Source organism: Manis pentadactyla, chromosome 3 (assembly GCF_030020395.1).
Source record: "Manis pentadactyla isolate mManPen7 chromosome 3, mManPen7.hap1, whole genome shotgun sequence".
NCBI lineage: Eukaryota > Metazoa > Chordata > Mammalia > Pholidota > Manidae > Manis > Manis pentadactyla.
In genome coordinates this window covers 179,784,068-179,805,479 of record NC_080021.1, presented here as the reverse complement: position 1 = coordinate 179,805,479, position 21,412 = coordinate 179,784,068, and the positions used below count along the sequence as shown (strand labels likewise).

The 21,412-nt window shown below is 38.3% G+C and overlaps 1 protein-coding gene across 2 annotated transcripts in view; it reads left to right on the top strand.

Annotated features, from left to right (window-relative positions):
* The window catches only part of LINGO2 (leucine rich repeat and Ig domain containing 2), a 1,246,785-nt gene that overhangs the window by 686,824 nt on the left and 538,549 nt on the right, over positions 1-21,412 (top strand). For both annotated transcript variants that reach the window (XM_036898106.2, XM_057498746.1), the window contains exon 4: positions 1,713-1,801. The gene's annotated coding sequence lies outside the window, so the exon portion shown is untranslated. The remainder of the gene's footprint in view (positions 1-1,712; positions 1,802-21,412) is intronic.

Below are 21,412 nucleotides of genomic sequence, written 5' to 3'. Positions count from 1 at the left end.
CTCTTCTGCAACTCCCAGAGCAGTATAATGAGTAGCTAGAACAGAGGTGGCAAACAAATGTATTTGCAATTGATCATAATGGTTGACTGAAAGAATAGTTTAGGTAGGAGTTGGAAGTCTCAGGAAAGCCTCAGTTTTAATTAGAGATGTCTTCCTTAACTGCATACTATGACATTGTATATTGTTGGTCACAAAGAATGAATAAGGGATAAGGTACATAATCCATTAAGTCATTAATGTGTGAAAAATATTATCTTAGACTCCACGTTTCACATTTAAATATGTAAAATTGTTTAATTATGTGTAAACTGAGTCAGTCTTGAATTGTATTATGTTGAAAATATAGGTTTAATTCAAGTCTCTCTAATGCTAAATTCCATTCTAGGTAAATAAAGATTTATTAATGATCAAAACAAGCTTGTATTAATTACATCACTACTTATGTTCTGTCCCATAATCCACTTGTAGAATGGAAGGAGACGGTTTTATTACAATGTTTAAGGTCTCCTTGATTGTCAGATAGGAGCCCAATACACTCACCCTAGAGTTCCTAAAGGAAAGAAGGAAAACAAAATGGACATTCAGAAAACATTTCTCTGAATGGTACTAAGACAAAACCCACATTAGAATTCCAGGGAGCCCCTCCTGCTGATAACTGGAACAATACTAATTCTTCATGATTGAGAAAAACAAAGAAACTATGTTGTATTTTAAAGCAGGCATCAATTTGTTTGAGAAAATAATGTTTTTTTTTACAGCAAGACCAAACATTGTGATATGTATCATATACATTTTATGATTCATTTTATATGTTTATAACTTTACCTCAAATAATAGATGGAGTGTTGATAAAATTTTTCTTCATATTTAGTAGATAGTAGGCCAAATATTATGAGTTATTTGTAATATAATTCAAAGATAATTGTATAGCACAACCCCTGTAGTTCCCTTTAATGCAAAGACATCCTGGAATGTTTTTCCATTCCCAATACATAGTGTAAGCAGTGTTCAATTAGAGAGCATGCCCCAATAAAAAGATAAAAGTTTAGCTCTGAATGAATCTATTGATTCTGACATATCAGATTCCAGCTGAGAAAAAATTATAAATTGGCCTGTATAATAACTAAACTGGAATTGTGTGGACTTTTATGTTGGTGCTGATAATTTTGTTATTATTTTTTGCTTTTCAGAGTAGATCATAGACCTTCTTCAGTAGATCAGAGACAAGAGCTCAGCTCTGAAAGATAGCTTCTGACAAACAGCCAAGTTCTAAATTGTGGATTTCTTTACACTATAAGTCATCATATGGCAATTTTTAAATCAAGTTGACATTTAACAGAAAACTGAGGTAATTTTTTCTCAGAAGTCCAACAGAGCCTGTCTCTGGTGTGTTAAAATCCTAATATCAGCATCTTATCCTAGGCTGAGCAGAGGAGAGAGTTGTGTTTTCCCATAGAGATAAGCTGTCCATTCCTGAGAGATTATGTGGTGTAACACGTGACATCAGTGTGGAGAAGAAAGTAGTCCTAGAAATGAATTGGGTATTTTTGACAATATTGGAGTTAATAAGGTGCAAATAACCCTAGGAGGAATAATGCATTTACTTAAACTCATTAATAATGAAATGTAAATGGTCCATAGAAGACTTTATGCTTATGCAGACATTCTCAGTTTAGTCAACAAATATTGAGTGAATGCTCATTCTGTTCCAGGTACTACACAAATGCTAGAGATACTGGAAAAAACACAACACAAGCCCCTGTCCTCTAGGACGTCACAGTTTAAGAGGAAGGAATGACAAGTAAGTAGATAAACAGCTTTCCAAGTAATGGTGCTCTGACAGAGGTAAGCATACAGTGTTCAGGGAACACAGAGCAAGGGCATGTAGCACAGACTGGGGCAGAGAGGGAAACAGAGAAGGCTTCCTGGAGGATCTGCCTCAGGCTAAGGCCCAGTGACACAATATGAATGCCCTGGAAGGAACTTGAGGAAAAACGGTAAAGAGAAGAGGAATGGGAGGCTGAGTATTTTAAAGAAATGTTGCAGAAGTTATATGTGATCAAACATATTGGCTGCCAGGGAACATGGACTTTTTCTGTCTTCTTTACCTCTGCATATCCTAAATTTCAAAGAATAGCTAGCACACAGTGAACAATAAATAAATGTTTGTGGATGAATAAAATAATGAAACATTTGAGAGTACAGATATAAAGAGAGGAAGAGAAAAGCTTATGGTGAAGTGTAAGGAGTACTAGACAAGCAATCAAACCCTAGAATCTGGTCCCAGCTTTACAACTATTTAACTGTCACAGATTCTGGAGGGGCCAAATTTTGCTCATCTATATGATGAGAAGGTCAGATGTGATAATCTCTAAGGCTCCTTGGTATCTTGAATGTATAAAATGATTATTCTTCTGTGAAAAATGCTATTGTATTTTTAGTGAATTATGTCTCAGTGATTTTACAGAGTGATTTAGTGTAAGTTTTTCAATAAGGGATGATTTTAATGTAATAACTAAAAGTTTATAATAAAAAAAGGAGATAATTTGTCCTTTCAACTACTTTGTAGTGAGCACACATTTTTACTGTTCCCAGGAGAGAAACATTCACTTTAATTTTAAAGAAAGCTACTATAATCTTTTAAAATAGTAAGTAATTCATTTATAAGATAATAATAACAAACTGAGAGATATTGATTGCATCATAAAAAAAAAAGAACCTAGTTTGAAAGGCTGAGAAGGATGCCCTGGATCCGGTCAGATGTGGCACACAGCAAATGAAGCTACCTGAGAACCCGGAATAGCCATACATGGTGATAGCATGCCACCTGGCCAAAGGATCAGCTCTTAGAAACACAGGTATCCTCTGCCTGTATTATTACCTTACTATTATAGGAAGACCCTAGAATTCATTGAGATCTACTAGAATGTCACTTTTGATAGAAGTGGGCCCAGAAAGGCTAATAACAATTCTAACATTTGACAATGGGAAGACAGAACTCACCCTGCATACCTTGTAGATGCAGCTTTGTTCTTTCATGTCACTGGATGTTGCTTTTGAGAAACACAGCAGCCTAATGCTAAACCCGGTATTTGATCCTTTGTAAATCAGTTGATTTTTCTTTTTGGATACTCAAAGGATTATTTCTTTATCTTTAAATTCTAATAATTATATTTGGACATGTCCTAAAGTTCTGAAAAACGTTCTTCATAATATGGTGTGCCTTTCCAATATCAGAATTTAAAATTTCATTATTGTGTTATTTTTTTAACAGCTTTATTGTCATGTAATTTACAAACCATGAACTTTACCACTTTAAGGTGGACAATTCAATGGCTTTTAAAAAAATTTATTTACAGAGTTCTGTAACCATTACCAAAATCTGATTTAGAAAATTTCATTATCCCAAGAAGAAACTTTATACACATTAACTGTTACTCCCATCTCCCCAACACCTGTACCACTATTCTATTCTCTGTCTCTCTAGATCTGCTATTTGGGACATTGTATATAAGTAGGATTATGCAAAATTTGGTCTTATGTGACTGTGTAGCAAGAGGAAATTTCTGAGATTTGTCTTCTTTGATTTCTCCTTATCATTTCCTATGATTTCTTTCTTTGATGCCCTTTGATCAAATGATAGCTTTCTATCTGATCTCAGTCCTTTATAAGGGGTTCTCACTTATGTAAGATCATCTTGTTCGTCTACTTGCTGTTTATTTCTGAGAACTGCTACTCCTAGATCCTCCCCGTATCCCCATTTTGTCCTTGTCTATTGTCATACAGGCTTTGTTTTTTTTTTTGTTGGTGGTACTGTATTAGTTTCCTAGGGCTGCTATAACAAATTACCATGAACTAGAGAGTTTAAAAAGAGTAATTTACTATCTCACAGCTATGGAGACTAGAGTTCCAAAACCAAGATGTTGGCATGGCCAATGAATCTGAAGACAGATCCTTCCTTGCTATTTCTAGCTTCTGGAACTGCCTCCAAGCCTTAACATTCCTTGGTTTGTGGCTGCATGAATTCAGTCTCTGCCTCTGTCTCCACATGGCTGCCTTCCCTTTATATGAGTCTGTGATCAAACTTCTCTCTTCTTATTGGGACATCAGTCACTAGTCTAGAGCCCATCCTAATCCAGTGTGCCCTTATCTTAACTTGATTACATCTACAAAGATCCTATTTCCAAATAAGATCACATTCACATGTTTTAGGTGGACATGAATTTTTCAGGGAAATTGCAGGAAATGTTTTCAATAGAGCTGCGTATTTCCCTGTTTCATTGAAATTTGAGGATTCCACTCTCTACAAGCTCAATGTTTATAATTTATGAGAACTCTCCCCCCACTTCATTAGTTGTGCTACAGTTTTCAGAAGGATAAATGGTAAAATGCATAACTAACTGGTTGCCACAGACCTACCATACTCTACTCAGATTTTGACACATTCTCAGTATTATTGAGTAGCTTTCCAACTACATCTATAGAGCCTCATGGGTCGAGTTAAGGTTTGATGTTCTAAATAGGAACCCTTTACATACAAAGTGGAGTTGGCTTCCTGAAGTGTTCAACTAAAAAAAAATCCTTTATGCCCTCACTACAATGTTGAACAGTATGCAAAGAAAGCTACCTTTGTTATATTGTTTTACTGAATTTCAGCGTTGATGTTTCTAATGTCTTCTTAGTCATCAAGAATTGGAGTATTTATTCGTCTCTTGCTTTGAACTTCTCAAGTAGTTTTAAATTTATAGTATATTAAGACATGTCGAAAGAGACTATAAAGGAATGATATTACTCTCACAACAAATAATTCAGAGGATTAGTATTCCCTTGAGTTTTAGGCTTTACTAGGCATAACTCTCAAAGGAGAGGGCCAGATCATTTATTTAGAAGGAAGTTAAATGTAAGGGTTTAAACATTTTATTCACATCCAACTATTGAGAATAGAGAAGCTAGACATCCAAAATGCACAGGTGAAAGAGGAATCAAAGGGTGATGCAGGTACTATTTTGTGGAATGACATCAGTACTAATAGTCTCTATGTTATTATTTCTTATGCTCTTCCTCTAGAGCACAAATAAAGAAGATTTCATGAAAAAAGTTGAAACATGTTTTTCCCTCCATGCTTCTAGTGACTCGATGTAAAAATACATATACTTTGTTAGTATAGGAGCTGTGTTTGTGATCAGTTCAATTGGGTTCCTGATCATTGGTGGAATGCCGTAATTTATTAACTCCACAAATATTTATTGAATGCCTCTTGGGAATGAGACACTCTTTTAGATGCTTGGGAAACAATTGTGAATAAGAGCAAGCAAATGCCTGCCCTCACAATACTTATATTCTAATGAGTGAGATAAACAAGTAGCAAGTTAACAATAAGTATTAAAATATCAGGCAATGATTGATGCTTTAAAAAGAACAACACAATGAATAAGATCGGAAGATCTAATGCATAACATGGTAACTATGGTTGAAAAAACTGTATTGTATAAGAAATTTGCTATGAGAGTAGAACTTAAACATTAACACACGTGTATATTCAATTGTATATTTGTATTTTATAGCATATATATATATATATGTAGTGGTGTGTTAATTAACTAAATTAACTATGTGAAAGGAATCCTTTTACAATGTATATATTATCAACTCATTGTGATGTACACTTTAAATATCTTACAATTTTATGTGTCAATTATACCTCAGTAAAGCTAAAAAAAGAATTTCAAAGAAGCTGGAAACAAAAGAAAAGGGTTTGGTGAATAACAGGAGATTATTTTAGTTTGGGTTGTTATAGGAGGCCTCTGTGAGGTGGTAAAGACAGACTGAATGATGTGAAGAAGTGAACTGTGCAAAGGTTTAGGGAAACCATCCCAAGTCCAGAGTAATATTTCAAAGCATCATAAGAATTCAGATGCTGATAGAATGAGTTCAATAATGGAGACAGTAGTGTCCAGTGATGGCTGTGAAACATGTTAGGGCTCCTAAGGCCATGATACAGTTTCGATATATTTTAAGTGTGATGGAAAGGTATTGACGGTTTTGAGCAGGAGTGTGATATAATCTGATTTCATTGACTTCTAGGTAAAGGACAAAGCACAGAGGACATGACAGAATCAGGGAGGCCAATTAGGATGCTATTGTAGGAACACAGGCAACAAAAGATACTGGCGTGGTCTAGAATTTTAGGTCTAGAGTTAGATGTTGGGCTGCAGGGAATCGAAAGTTATGTCTTAACCATATTAGTTTTAGATGTTAGATATCACAGTGAATACATGGAAAATATAGTGTATGGATCAGGTAAGAGTAGAAAAAGGGAGGTAATAGTAACAAACTATATTTTATATATATATATAACATATGCATTTAAATACATCATATAAAATTTTATTATGAATTACATATATTTGTGTACATATGCATTATAATGTATATTTGTGTATTATAAAATATATGTATTTATCATGTCCATGGTGTAAATGAGATCACATAGGAGATAATTACAGACAGTGAAAGAAGAATAACTGAGGAACACTGTGACACTCCAACAATTAAAGTTCAAGAGCAAGATGAAGAGTCAGCCAGGAAATTGAAAATCCAGGACATTCAGTTAGAAGGAAATAAGGAGGATAGACTGTCCTAAAAACCAAGAGGAGAAAATGCATCAACAAGGAGAAAATGATCACTGCACCAACCACTGCTGAGATGAAAACTGAGAATTGGCCATTAGATTTGGCAGGATGGATGTCTTGCTGGTGACTCTGCCAAGAACAGTGTTCCAGGCGCATGCAAGCCTGATCTGAGTGGGTTAAAAACTGACTGGAAATATTCCGGGCAAGTTGACAAAGTAAAATTTGATATACTCTCTGGTTCTTATATATAGGATAGTTAGATAAAATCTGAAAAGACAAGGTAAAGTCACAACTGGGCTATAAAACAAAACAAAACCCCAAAACTACAAGGCAAAACAAAAATGCCTCCATGAAGTAGAAAGGAAACAAAGCGATGGCTTAGGAGCCAAGCCTGGAACACCTGTCTGGGAGCTGGTGGGAGCAGACCCACTTCCTGCAGAGAAGAAGGGATAAAAATATTCCAGCAGTGGCACTTTATAGGAAAACATGAAGTCAGGGAGTTTGGGAAGAGAGTTACGGCTTGGTCACCAGACTCGTTTGCTGGTTACCAATGGGGCTAGGTGGCGGAAGTGATAAACCTGTTAGAGAGAAGAACTGAGAGGAGATGCACAGAGAGAGAAAAACAAAAGACCTCACCTCAAAACCAAACCTGCAAATCAAAATTTCATAAGCAATGAATGAATCTAAGAACGGTAGCCAAGAAAAATCAATGTTTAGAATATGGATTTACTTCCAATGAATTTAATAATATGGAACAATCTGACAGAGACTTAAAAATAAGTATGACCAGTATGCTCAAAATGAAAATGAAAATTACCTTCAAATATATGAATAAGAAAAATATTAAACCCACAACTACAAAAATAAAATGAATAGGTGGATATATAAAAAGATGAATAAGAAATTTTGGAAATAGTTAATAGCCACCAGAAAGAAAGGACAATTATCTTCAGAGTAATGGCAATAGACTTATTGTGACTGAAGATTTTCAACAGTAACATTAGATGACAGAAAATAAAGGAGTTACATCTGAGCTTAGGGAAATAAAATAACACTTAGGTAAAATTATAAACCCAGCTGAATACCTTTATGAGATTAGGCCAAAAAAGACCATTTCCAACATATAATATTTAAGAGTTTACCTCTCAGACCTTCATTATATAAATTTTAACAGTATCCTAAAAATATATAACTTAGCAGTGAGCTAGAAATAAAACAAAACAAATGTTTCTCTTTGAGTAGCAAAGATGAATAAACAGAAAACCTCATAATAGATTTAAGGAATAGAACCATATTTTTTCAAAATGCACATAAAAAACATTCAATAAAACCTGATAAATATTCAAAACAAGTTCTTAAAAAACTATTAAAAGAAAAATTCCTTACCTTATGTGTAAAAACCTACATTTATGTTTAATAATAAAACCTGAGAAATACTCTGAAAGTTAGGACCCAAACAGAGACCTGCCTTTTCTGCTTCTAGTCAGTGTTTTGTGGAATATTCTAGCAAACACAACAGAGAAGCAGAAATGATACAAGTATTAAAAGGTTGAAGTAAAACTACCTTTTTTCCATATGTGTATATTAAAAATCCTAAGACTACAGACAACTCTTAGACTATTAATAATAAAGAAAAAAAACCATAAAAATATTGTGGGATACAAAATCAAAATGTAAAAATCAATAGCATTCTTATATATTTTTAAAAAACAACTACAAAATTAACCTTGACCTAAACTCATACTTTATACAAAAATAAATTTATAAAACACAAAATCGTAAGACATCACAAGAAAAAAAATAGAAAATCCTTGGAATCTAGGACTAGGTAAAAAGTTCTTAGATTTGACACCAAAAGAATGTTCCATCAAACTAGATAATCTTGACTCTATCAAAATTAAGAACTATTACTCTATATAAAGCCCATGTGAAGAAGATAAAAAGACAAGCTACAGACTTGGCTTATAAATAGCTTTTTGTGAAAATCTGAGGCATAGGGAAGGATGTGCCATGCAAGTAAATTTCTTATCTGGCTGCTCTATAATTCTACAACTTAGTTTATGAGGCTGTAACTTTTTGTAGCATCCTGAGTTTCCATAAACATGATTCAAAAGTTTGATGATAGCAAACTCAGTACATGAGGAAAGAATAATTTGTTAGAGTACTAAGTGTTCTATGAACACTTTAACATCTTACATAGCTTAGCATTTCCAAAAAAGGAGAATCCTAACTGAAAAACAATGTATTAGTAACACTAGCATTTTATTTATGTCAACAAATTATTGAAGAGTTGAGGAACGTAAAAGAGAAAAATAAGTCTCATGACAATATTCTTTAAACAGACAAACCTTTATGGGATTCAATAATACAAGAAAAGCAGAAAGTGCAACATGAATTAAGCAAATGCATGAAAATAATTAATTAGAGGTAAAAAATAAGTGACATGCAAAATGGTCTTCATATATTCTGTTGAATGGTGAAGAGGAACAGAAGTTGGAGTTTTCTTCTTGATTCATTTTAACTGTTAGAAAACCAGAATTAATTCACTTCCTCTCTCAAATTCATTTTTCCAGTAGCAGTCCTGGGGGTTGCCTCTGTGATCCTTTTACAATCGAAATCTTTCTTGAGGCCCTCCTGCTGGCCATAGAGGGGAAATGGCTCCCTGCCTCATGCATCACACGTTAGGACCCTATCCATTATGCCAAGGCTAATACAGAGTGACACACAAATAAGACCCCGAATCCAATTGGCTTTGCTTTTCCCATTTCTAGAGTGCTATGTTCTAACAAATTTAAAAGTTCTTCAATTTATAAATTCCACCCCTGAGGCAAAGTGAATCAAAGCACTTGTGGCATTTGAATCTCTGTACCTTGGGAATGATTTATTGTGTTTGAATTTTCATTGTGTTTCTATTGGGGGAAATAGGCTGCTGGGTAGAATAAATATTTCCACAGTGTGAAAACATGCTCCAAGCAGCCCTGAACATGTGCCAAGAAGTTCTAATGTTGCTTTAAAATTATTATTGCTCCATTAAGGATCCCTGAATTTTTGAATATTCAATGTAAACACGTGATTAATTTATACTTCCTCAACTCTAGATGACTGCTTTCTAAATGCTCTTTAATTTTGGTACATTTACAAAATAATTAAAATGTAATTTACCAGATTTTAAGAGTGTTTGCAATAGGTGTTCATAAATGTTTCAGGTAGCACTACTTTCCGAGTTTTTCCTAATAGTAACTTCCTCCCTTCCAATCCTTTTAATGCAATACTTAACAGGTACAGCAATTCTCATAAATAAACATGTGAATTGATTGAAAGAAGTGATTAAATGGCATTCAGAGGTTAGTGCTCTGGAATCTAGAAAGTCTCTTAAGTGTTTTTAATTAAAAGGAAAGTAGGGGAGCCTCACAACTCTGAAATGAGGATATTTTTTAATTAGTGTTTTATTTAAGATCCAGCTCTCTTAGAAGGGGTACTGTCTGTGGTGGGGTTGGAGGGGAAAGAAAAAGAATAGGATTAAGTCACACCACTTAGATTCCTTTGTCTGTAAAAAAGACCCTTCCATCTGATTAAGCGAAGATGGATGAATGAAGAAGCACGGTGTTCTTACCTAATCAGCTTAATCACCTTGAAAGATTGAGGTAGTTATTCTGCCTACCAGGCATGAAGGGCCTAAATGATATTTGCCAAGTTGTTTCAACACCGTAATAATCAAGTTGTACATATTGCCGTAGATCCAGACTGACAATGTATGTCCCTAACATATTACTTTGAAATTACTCTGAATTGGCATGGTTACTAAAAATCTAAGAAAGGGAATAAAAAAAAAAAAAGAAAACCTAGAAACAGGTTGTTCTGTTATTAATGTTTTTGAGTACTTTCTCAATCTGCTACAGAAAGAGGATATCTATGCATCTTCTGATCCAGGCTCTCAACCTAACCGAGGAGGTATTTAAACCTGATTATCTTACTGCTCAGGATAGAACATTTTTTAATGACAACAATGGTGTCAATAACAGCAACAAATTAATAGTGAAGTTGTCAGAGATTCCTCAGCAGTTTTTCTTATTGTTTTCCTTTAATTCTTACTCATTTCTATTATGACACATTAGACTTGGGGAAGCAGCTTAGAGAATTAAATATCTTTCCCTGGGTTCCTGGCCGGGAAGGAGTGAGTCAAGACCCAGGACTTGTGCCTTCCAAACCAGCTGTAGTTTCATCATTACCCAAGATTGCTTAGTCAACAGGATGTTATATTCCTTCTCTCCTATTTCCAAAACCTTTAGTTGAAACTTGCATCTAGTTTCTTTTCTCTTTGAAGACAGTAAAGTATCCCCAAGTCATTCTGAAATGATCTTACTTACACAGGAAAGTTCCCCCAACTTTGGGGGAAAGAAAGTAAACATTTGAAGTTTACCTGCATTTACCAAGTCATTATATCCTTTAATGAGCATCATGTATTTTCTCAACCTCTTCTTTTTCCTCAAGCTAGAAGGATGTTTGCAACATGTGTATAACATACACATAAGGAAGAAAAATAGACTATTTTCATGTGAATTTTATGAGAAAATGTTCTGAATTGTTTCCAAAACAATGTTAGCAAAAATAGTCATACAGCATTTTTGTTTAACAATGTCAAAGAATTATAAAAAAACAAAAACAAAATATCTCATTGTAGAATTCAAATGTCAACAACACAGAATGGAATGTTTACTCAAATCATTTTTATTTTGAATAAAAAATAAAAAGTATCTATAGTACAAATGCATTCTCTATAATTAGACACTATGTTATAATAGTGTCTTTTGCATCTACTTGAATATAAACAGAGAGATCACAGACATATCCAAAAATTAAGAATATATGGGTGTACCCTGAAAAATCATGTACTATGCCATTTTTATAGGAAACCGGATTTTAAGAACTGTATTAAATACATTTCAAAACATTCATTTTGAGACATTAATAACAATCTCAGCTGGCATTAACCTAGAGTAGTTATTACATGAATGCAAATCAATTGGCAGACAAGGTGGAGATATCTATATCTGCCCACTTTCATTTTCTTATTTGTAAGGAATGAAGTTTGCATATGGGATTAAAGCTAGATTTTCACAAGAGTTACATATTTTAACAACTGTGTTTAAGAAATTATTTCAGTGAATTCTGTCAGTAATATTTCTCAGTTTCCACAAATACATTTAACTTTTTCACATTTCCAAGACAAAATAAATAGTTGAACATTTTAAAGTACAGGGCTGTTAGCTGCCAGAGGATATGTCTTCTATCACAGTACAGGCTGAGCAAATGTCCCTATCTTAATACCAGTTATAATTATGAACTAGTGCAAATATTGTGAGCTGACTGCAGTGCTATTTTATTCCTCTGCAAAATATTTCAATTTTGTTAAAATATCAGAAAAAACAAGATCTAGGTTATGCATGTATTAGTCGGCTAAAATCTCTATGGTATCTATCCATACCACATGCTGAATGGCTTAAATGATAGACATTTATTTTTTCTCAGTTCTGGTGGAAGTCCAAGATCAAGGTGCTGTCAGGATTGGTTTTGGTGAAACTCTGCCTGGCTTGTAGGTGGACACTTTCTCACTGTGTCCTCATATGGCCCTTCCTCTGTGCTCATGAGGACAGAGAAAGAACTCTGGTATCTCTTCCTCTTCATATAAGGACATCAAACCTATCCCACCCTTATGATCTCACTTAACCTTTATTGCCTCCTTACAGGCTCTATCTATAAATACAGTTACATTAGGGGATAAGCCTTCACCACATGAATTTTGGGGGAATATGATTTAGTCCATAATAATGCATGTGAAGCTATGTTTTTTCTTAAGTACCTTCAGGGAAGACAATGGTTGTAAACCACTCACTTGCAGAATGTCCAACCCAGAAAATATTTCAGACAGCTGTTCAAAAGGTGGTCAGTAATCAGACTGTCAATCAAAAAGTGGCAAGCCTACAAGAGATACAGTAGTAGGAAGTAGTTTTAAGCCATTAAGATTATAATAGAATGGCTGAATTTCATTATCAAAAGTGCTCTGTGTAGGAGGGGGGTTTGTTCCAGGAGTAGTAGCCAAATGAAAGTGTAACCAGGGGAAATTAAGCTAGACTCAGTGTTTAGGACTAGTATGCTGTAAATCCAGGGAGAGGAAATCCCAGGGCAAAACACCTCTAAAAACCTAAATCAATCAAAGAGAGAAATAAAGTTTAAAACCCGTTTATTGCTTTCAAACTGAAGTCCAGGGCCATCTCTCTCCCCTGCTCCAGAAGAAGCAAGCAAGCAAGTCAGCCCCTCCCCTTAAACTCTCAGGTTCAGACATGCCCTCAGTTGCCCAGGTAATTACCCATTGACATGGAGATGAACTTCTCTCCACCCCTGAGGATATGCAAATGCACCAAAACCAGGTGAGATATTCTGGAAATGTTACAATTTTACCCACAGGCCACCCATCCAGAAATCTCGCCTTACAATCTACTTGTTCCCCTTCTTCCACAATGGTCCCTAGGCAAGAAAACAGTAGCACTTTGACCAGACTAATGACACAACAATAGCAACAGCAATAAAATCATGACAATCCTCAAGCCGGAGGATTCAGCTAGGTTCAAAGTCTTATGCAGATTAAGTCCATAGCTCCTCCATTCCACAGACAGGCAGTAGCTGAGGGTTCAGGGCAATCATCACGCGGCAGCTGCAGCCATGGGGTGCATTCAGGCCACAAGGACTGTAGGAGAAAATAACCTTAAGGGAGATAAGATACATGTTTTAATGACACCAGCATAGGCAAATCTTGTCCTTCGGGTAGTATACATGCAAGAGAGTGGTCTTGTGATAGAACAGTGGCAGGAATGGGATCTTGTCCTGGTCTAGTATACCAGACTTTCACCCCCCTCCCTGTGGGAGTTACAGATGGGTCAATATATAGGGCTATGGGAGGTACATGCACTGGCCATAAAGATAAAACAAAACTTCCCCTCAAGATGCTCTTACCTCGTGGACGTTTTAGGTATACTACTGTGACCTTTCAGGGCCATTCAGTTGTTATTCCAGGAATACACAGTAGACCAGCTTCCAGACCTTTCCCCCAAGGTACCAGAAGGGCCAGCCATCGCTGGTCCATGTGTCAAAATGTCCAGGTCCAGGTCCATTCAACACTGTCTCCAGGGCTTAATTCAGTAGGGGCTGGCAGCAAGATGATGCTCTGCTGGTCATATCCTGACTTCAATAACTCTCTTAGTTTGGACATACAGTTGTATAGGAGAGTCAGCAAAGTGTGTGAGCATATCCACGGGGCTCAAAGCTCCTTTAAGTGGCTTCTCATTCAAATGCTGTAGCACTGTCCATAGGCAAACTGACCAACCCCGTAGACTATTGGTGTCCAACTTTAGGCCAGATTCAAACAAACCATTGTACCTCTCCATCATGCCTGCCCCAGTAGGATTATATGGTACCTGAAATTTCCACTTTATTCCTAATTGTTGCACCCATTCTTGTAATGCATGTCCAGTAAAGTGGGTGCCTTGATCTCTCTCGGTCACCTGCAGCCAGCCATAGGCTGCAAAGAGATGCTACAGGCCCCTCTTGGTGGTTTGCTTATCTGTATGACATGAAGGAAAAGCAAAAAATAGTACAGTAGCCATGTTCACACAAGTCATGGCATACCAATATCCTTCTGATATGGGCAGAGGCTCAATATAGTCTATTTGCCACCTGACAAGGGGTATTATCCCCTTAACTATTGTCCCGTGCTGCTGTGGGACTCAGTGTAAGTCCCTCTTAGAGCACACAAGGCACTCCTTCCAGACTCTGCTGACTTCTTCAAAGGTGAATGGCAAGCCCCACCTATGGACTAAAGCCCACATTGTCTTTTGCCCCATATGCAACAAATGCTGGTGCAGCCATTGGGCCACATCAGAGGCAGGCTTTCCTTCTAGCCAGTGCACCTGGGCCAATGTGTCTGCTTCATCATTCCCTGGGGATGCCAAAGGCAAATGGCCAGTCACATGATATACAGTAACACTCTTAGTATGACCAGAGGCCCATAGGTCTTGCCACAATTCTTGCCCCCAAAGGGGCTGGTGACTAACCATCCAGTTGGCATGATACCATGTCGGTAGTCACAGGGTTAAGCCCCAATAGATGGCCCAGCTGTCAGTGCAGACAACTATAGGGGAGGGATCCTGGGTGGTCATGAGCCATACTGCCTGCAACTCAGCCCACTGGCTACTCTACTCCTCTCTATCCTCCATCCATATTGTTTCAGTCTTAGGATGAAAATCCACAGCCCTCCTCTTCAGGGGCTTCCCATAGCTGAAGCTGTCTGTGTACCAAGCATCTTTAGGTATAGGGGCTTTTTCCTCCTGTGAAGGAGTCTCAGCTACCAATGGCTCAGAAGCAAGTTCTTTCTGTTTTCCACTGCTACATGTCACTGGCCCCAATAAGCATTGGAGTTCTCCATTGAAGGGGCTAGTAGAGAGGGCACTGCACTACTGTAAATATGCGTCCCTTTTGGCCAGTGTGGGTGTCTGTGCCATGCCACTCCATGGCCTTTGGGTCCAGTCTCGCACCCACCCCATGATGGGATAGGTGGTTATTACCTTGGTTGGAGCTGTTCCAGTGATTGACTCCATAGCCAGCAAGGTGTGATACACAGCAGCCAGTTGCTTCTCTATCAAGGTGTACTGGACCTCTGCTTCTTTCCATAGTTGTGACCAAAATCCAATAGGTTGGCATATCCATTCAAACCATTCCCAAAGACCCCATCTATAACCATCTTCAGTTACATGAACATCTAGTTCACAGGGCCTTGATGAGTCTATTACACTCAAGGCGTGTACGGTCTTGACTACCCGCTTGGCAGCAGTGAAAGCAGCTGCACATGTTTCATCCCAGTCCCACCTCATGCCCTTTTGTACCAACTGGTATAAGGGCTTCTGAATTTGTTTCGAACATTCTCCAATAGCCTAAAAGACCCCAAAACTTTTGCAATACTGCCACAGTGGTAGGGGTGGGGAAAGCCTGGACCTTGTCTATAACTGCTTCAGGAACCTTCACGGGACCTTTTGCGTTTCTCCTTTCAGTCGTGACCCATACTTCCCTCCATGCCCTTATTGTTTCAGCCTCCCCCAGATCTGCTAAAGTAACGAGTAGCCTCACTTATGGGTTGCTCTAGATGGGGGCAAGAGTATTCACTAGGGACCCAAAGAGAGATGTGGGAGCTGTATGTAGCACCATATTTCTCATTCCTATAGTGAACACCTGCTCATCAGGGCCATGGGGATACATATTATAGATGATATTTTTCATACCCAATTCCCTCAATGCCTGTTGGAGCTTGCATATGTTTTCCAACTACTGGAAAAATATGGTAAATCATGATTATTAGGCTAAAGTACCCTGATGGCAGCTGCTGTCACCCATTCCAGGAATATCTGATTCCCTGAGGCATGATGGATGTTTTGCAACCGCTGTGGGAGGGAAGGGTGAGTCATCAGGGAAGCCATTCTACTCATCTCAGTACCAGACACAACAATGTTTTCCACCTCCTTATCCCAGAGATGTAAAAGCAATGTAGACAGAGATTCCAATGGTCTTTGCGTATACGGGACACTCATGTCCACCAGCTCATCCTGGGTATAGGGGCAGAGCATGGAGTGCTCAACAACCTAGGGAGGGGGCTGCTCCTCCCACTGAGAAGCCAGCAGTTGTTTCATTTTTATTTTCTTAATTACATCTGGGCGGGCCTTTAAAACAGGAGAAGATGGTACCTCTGGTGGTCACCTGGATAGCAGATCTGCTAATGGCCCCACCTCCTCCACTTTTCTCTCGGCCTTCTCCACCAATGGCTTCTCCACCATTTCCAGGGCTGAAGGCATTACTCTTTCCTTCCCCTCCCTGATGACTTCCTGCAATGTGGGTTTTCCTGCTGCTTCCCCTGTTGCCGCTAAGGAGTCTTCTAGGAAAATGACCTGTCTTTTCAGTAACTGTCTCTCTTCTTTAATAGCATCCCATAGGTTATCGCCCAGGTCCTCCAAGTGATGCTGAAGTGTGTCTCTCTCCCGCCTAAATCCGTCTCTCTCCTCTCTCTCCTCGCTTACTCTCTTGATAATCCTCTCTTTCTCCTGTATAACATTTTCCACTATCTGGATGAAAAGAGACTCTGCAATGTCAGCTGCTACATGGCCCCCTAAGATCTCCAAGCAGTCTTCCAACTCACGGAGGGCTAATTCTCAGCCTCTGGTGTTTCCACCCTTCCCCAGTTTTGGGGAAGTTCCCACCCTCCAAGAGGTACTTTACTCTAGACCAATTCCCCACTAGGGGTTCCCAACTTGGAAGTCCCACAGCTAGGGGGATAATAACAGGTGAAGTGGCATCCTCTGCGACTGCATTCACTGGGGCCTCCCCACCATCCACAGGAGCAGCCCTCCAAAAGGTCGCACCCATTGTGACAGATTTCAGGTTCAGAGTTACCCTGCCGACTGCCACCAGATTTAAGTCTGGGGAGAGGAAATCCTGGGACAAAATACCTCTAAAAACCAAAATCAGTCAAAAGGAGAAATAAAGTTTAAAACCCATTTACTGCTTTCGAACTGCAGTCCAGGGCCGTCTCTCTCCCCTACTCTGGAAGAAGCAAGCAAGCAAGCAAGCCCCTCCCCTTAAACTCTCAGGTTCAGACATGTCCTCGGTTGCCTAGGTAATTACCCATTGACATGGAGAGATGAACTTCTCTCCACCCCTGAGGATATGCAGATGTACCAAAGCCAGGCGAGATATTCTGGAAATGTTACAATTTTACCCGCGTATGCAAAGCAGAATCTCATTTACAGGAGCAAGCAAGAGCCCAAGGTAGAAATAGGGCCAGAGTGAGGCTGATTTAGACCAAAGCAGGTGAGTTCTCGGTTGGGGGAAGTACAAGTACAATTTCACAGACTCTCTGCCAGATTCTTGGCATATTATTTCACATAGTTCACACAACTCCATAAAGTTACCACTTACATACAATAAAAGGCAACATGTATTCTCAGGTAGGATAAAAAACTAACCCAGGTGACTGGATTAAAGATGGTGGTGTGAGAGGAGAGACAGAGGCTTCCTCCTAAAACTGGATACAATTAGAAATTTTAATTGGTGCATCTAATCCTGAGAGAGCAACAGGAAAGAGGGCGACATCAGACTGCACACACCAGTATAAAAGAGCAGACCTCAGTGAACAGGGTAACGTACCAGAGCTGTGGCTCCGTGGGACCTGAGCCCCTCCCACACCCCAGATCACTGGCGGGAGGAAGACAAATGGAGCAGGGAGGGAGTGGAAGGCTTGGGACTGCTGAATACCTAGCTCCGGATATCTGCGCTGGGAGCACAAACCTACATTTCATGGTGCTTTCATTAGACTCGCATGACTACCAGGTTGGAAAGTTAATACAGGCAGAGTTCCTGGGGAGACTGGGATTCTGGCTGCTTGTGGAAAGCAGGGATCCATATCTGGCTGCTCTGGGACAAAAACTTATACCTGTGTGCCCAGCCCACTGGCTCAGGCAGTGGAGACAGGCACAGAAGCCAAGAGGTGGGAAACAGCTCTTTCCTCCCCCCAGGCACCAGTACCGCTCCCCTGTGACCCCCGACATTGCTTCAGAGGCTGAGCAGCTCCAGAGTAGGGCTTCTGGACACTAGAGGGTGCCATATACAAACATGAACTCCAAAGGAACCTTCTCCAGAGTAAAATTGTTAATACAACTCCCGAGAAAGATTTAAATGATATGGACCTCGTGACTCTTCCTGAAAGGGAGTTCAAAATAAAAATCATCAGCATCCTAATGGAGGTATGGAAAGACATCCAAAAACTCAGGAATGAATTCAGGTCAGAGATCCAGTCGTTAAAGAACACGATGGAGGGTATTAAAAGCAGGTTGGATACGGTGGAGGAGACAATAACTGAAATAGAAGAGAAGAGGAATACAAAGAAGCTGAGGCACAGAGAGAAAAAAGGATCTCTAAAAATGAAAGAATATTGAGAGAACTGTGTGACCAATCCAAGCAGAACAATATTCACATTATAGGGATACCAGAAGAAGAAGAGAGAGAAAAAGGGATAGAAAGTGTCTTTGAGGAGGTAGTTGCAGAAAACTTCCCCAATCTGGGGAAGGACATTGTCTGTCAGGCCATAGAGATCCAAAGATCCCCCTACACAAGGGACCCAAGGAAGACAACACTAAGACACATAGTAATTAAAATGGGAAACATCAAGGATAAGGACAGACTGTTAAAAGCAGCCAGAGGCAGAAACAAGATCACATAAAAAGGAAAGCCCATCAGACTAACAACAGACTTCTCAGCAGAAACCTTACAGGCCAGAAGGGAGTGGCATGATGTATTTAATGCCATGAAGTAGAAGGGCCTGGAACCAAGATTACTTTATCCGGTGAGATTATCATTTAAATGTGAAAGGGGGATTAAACAATTTCCAGATAAGCAAAAGCTGAGACAGTTTAGCTCCCACAAACCATCTCTGCACTCTATTTTGGAGGGACTGCTATAGATGGAAGTGTTCCTAGGGGGGGATAGCTGTCACCAGAGGTAGTAAAGACATGGGAGGGAGGGTGGAGCAGTTGATTGCGAGGCAAATGCAAAATTAAATTGACTATCCCCAAAGCCAATCAAAGGATAGAGAGAAAGTATAGAATCTGATACCTAATATATAAAGAATGAAGGAGGAAGAAAAAGGAGGAGAAATAGAAAAGAACCTTTAGATTGTGTTTGTAACAGCATACTAAGTGAGTTAAGTTAGACTGTTAGATAGTAAGGAAAGTAACCTGGAACATTTGGTAACCATGAATCTAAAGCCTGAAATGGCAGTAAGAACATACATGTCGATAATCACCCTAAATGTAAGTGAACTGAATGCACCAATCAAAAGACATAGAGTCACTGAATGGATAAAAAAACAAGACCCATCTATATGCTGCTTAAAAGAGACTCACTGCAAACCCAAAGACATGCACAGACTAAAAGTCAAGGGATGGAAAAAGATATTTCATGCAAACAATAGGGAGAAAAAAGCAGGTGTTGCAGTACTAGTATCAGACAAAATAGACTTCAAAACAAAGAAAGTAACAAGAGATAAAGAAGGACATTACATAATGATAAAGGGCTCAGTCCAAAAAGAGGATATAACCATTATAAATATATATGCACCCAACACAAGAGCACCAGCATATGTGAAACATATACTAACAGAACTAAAGGAGGAAATTGACTGCAGTGCATTCATCTTAGGAGACTTCAACACACCATTCGATCCAAAGGACAGATCCATGACACAGAAAATAAGTAAGGACACAGAAGCACTGAACAACACACTAGAACAGATGGACCTAATAGACATCTATAGAACTCTACACCCAAAAGCAACAGGATACACATTCTGCTCAAGTGTACATGGAACATTCTCGAGAATAGACCACATACTAGGCCACAAAAAGAGCCTCAGTAACTTCAAAAAGATTGAAATCCTACCAACCAACTTTTCAGACCACAAAGGCATAAAACTAGAAATAAATTGTACCAAGAAAGCAAAAAAGGCTCACAAACACATGGAGGCTTAACAACACACTTCTAAATAGTCAATGGATCAACGACCAAATTAAAATGGAGATCCAGCAATATATGGAAATAAATGACAACAACAACACAAAGCCCCAACTTCTGTGGGATGCAGCAAAAGCAGTCTTAACAGGAAAGTATATAGCAACCCAAGCATATTTAAAGAAGGAAGAACAAACCCAAATGAATAATCTAACATCACAGTTATCAAAATTGGAAAAAGAAGAACAAATGAGGCCTAAAGTCAGCAGAAGGAGGGACATAATAAACATCAGAGAAGAAATAAACAAAATTGGGAAAAAACAATAGAAAAAAATCAGTGAAACCAAGACCTGGTTCTTTGAGAAAATAAACAAAATAGATAAGCCTCTAGCCAAAATTATTAAGAGAAAAAGAGAATCAACTCACATCAACATAATCAGAAATGAGAAAGGAAACATCACTACGGACCCAACAGAAATACAAAGAATTATTAGAGACTGCTATGAAAATCTATATGCTAAGAAGCTGGAAAACCTAGAAGAAATGTATGACTACCTAGAAAAATACAACCTTCCAAGACTGACCAAGGAAGAAACACAAAATCTAAACAAACCAATTACCAGCAAAGAAATTGAAGTGGTAATTAAAACACTACCCAAGAAAAAAAACTCTAGGCCAGATGGATTTACCTCAGAATTTTATCAGACATACAGTGAAGACATAATACCCATTCTCCTTAAAGTTTTCCAAAAAGTAGAAGAGGAGGGAATACTCCCAAACTCATTCTATGAAGTAAACATCACCCTAATGCCAAAACCAGGCAAAGACCCCACCAAAAAAGAAAATTACAGACCAATATCCCTGATGAATGTAGATGCAAAAATACTCAATAAAATATTAGCAAACCAAATTCAAAAATACATAAAAAGGATTGTACACCATGACCAAGTGGGATTCATCCCAGGGATGCAAGGATGGTACAACATTCGAAAATCCATCAACATCATCCATCACATCAACAAAAAGAAAGACAAAAACCACATGATCATCTCCATAGATGCTGAAAAAGCATTTGACAAAGTTCAACATCCATTCATGATAAAAACTCTCATCAAAATCGGAATAGAGGGCAAGTACCTCAACATAATAAAGGCCATCTATGATAAACCCACAGCCAA